At 40.3% G+C, this 1,406-nt stretch overlaps 1 non-coding gene across 1 annotated transcript; it reads right to left on the reverse strand.

Annotated features, from left to right (window-relative positions):
- Nucleotides 1-1,095: 1,095 nt before the first annotated feature.
- LOC122690986 lies at nucleotides 1,096-1,202 on the reverse strand. The gene has a single exon (XR_006340237.1). It is a non-coding gene; the product is annotated as a U6 spliceosomal RNA (small nuclear RNA).
- Between the last annotated feature and the right edge of the window lie 204 nt (nucleotides 1,203-1,406).

Here is a 1,406-nt window from a genome sequence, read left to right on the forward strand (position 1 = left end):
CAAGAAGGGTTAATTTTAAATTTACATCAGATCTACTTCTGTGACTTTAACCCTTTTTTAATTTTTATTTCTTTTTTTCCCTTTATTTTTATTAGTTGGAGGCTAATTACTTTACAATATTGTAGTGTTTTTTTTGCCATACACTGACATGAATCAGTCATGGATTTACATGTGTTCCCCATCCTGAACCCCCCTCCCACCTGCCTCCCTATCCTATCTCTCTGGGTCATCCCAGTGCACCAGCCCTGAGCACTTGTCTCATGCATCCAACCTGGGCTGGCAATCTGTTTCACACTTGATAATATACATGTTTCAATACTATTCTCTCAGATCATCCCACCCTCGCCTTCTCCCATAGAGTCCAAAAGTCTGTTCTATATATCTGTGTCTCTTTTTCTGTCTTGCATACAGGGTTATCATTCCCATCTTTCTAAATTCCATATATATGCATTAGTATACTGTATTGGGGTTTTTCTTTCTGGCTTACTTCACTCTGTATAATGGGCTCCAGTTTCATCCACCTCATTAGAACTGATTCAAATGAATTTTTTTAAATGGCTGAGTAATATTACATTGTGTATATGTACCATAGCTTCCTTATCCATTCGTCTGCTGATGGGCATCTAGATTGCTTCCATGTCCTGGCTATTATAAACAGTGTTGCGATGAACATTGGGGTGCACGTGTCTCTTTCAGATCTGGTTTCCTCAGTGTGTATGCCCAGGAGTGGTATTGCTGGGTCATATGGCAGTTCTATTTCCAGTTTTTTAAGGAATCTCCACACTGTTTTCCATAGTGGCTGTACTAGTTTGCATTCCCACCAACAGTGTAAGAGGGTTCCCTTTTCTCCACACCCTCTCCAGCATTTATTGCTTGTAGACTTTTGGATAGCAGCCATTCTGACTGGCGTGTAATGGTACCTCATTGTGGTTTTGATTTGCATTTCTCTGATAATGAGTGATGTTGAGCATCTTTTCATGTGTTTGTTAGCCATCTGTATGTCTTCTTTGGAGAAATGTCTGTTTAGATCCTTGGCCCATTTTTTTGATTGGGTCATTTATTTTTCTGGAATTTAGCTGCAGGAGTATCTTGTATAAAAATATGGAAGGCTTTATGAATTTGCATGTCATCCTTGCGCAGGGGCCATGCTAATCTTCTCTGTATCATTCCAATTTTAGTATATGTGCTGCTGAAGCCAGCACCCTTTTTTGTTATTATAAACATACATAATGGCCTGCCTCAAGGAGATAACCTGAGCCACCCACCTGTGAAGGACTGTAAGGAAGTAAAACTAAGACATTCCCCTGCCTGAGCCTTGCCTTTCTAGGGGACATTTGCAAGGAACGAATAGTCTTTTTTACTTTGTTTCCTCACCTCCCCCCCCATCTGTGATCCGTAAAAGAACC

This window comes from Cervus elaphus, chromosome X (assembly GCF_910594005.1).
Source record: "Cervus elaphus chromosome X, mCerEla1.1, whole genome shotgun sequence".
NCBI lineage: Eukaryota > Metazoa > Chordata > Mammalia > Artiodactyla > Cervidae > Cervus > Cervus elaphus.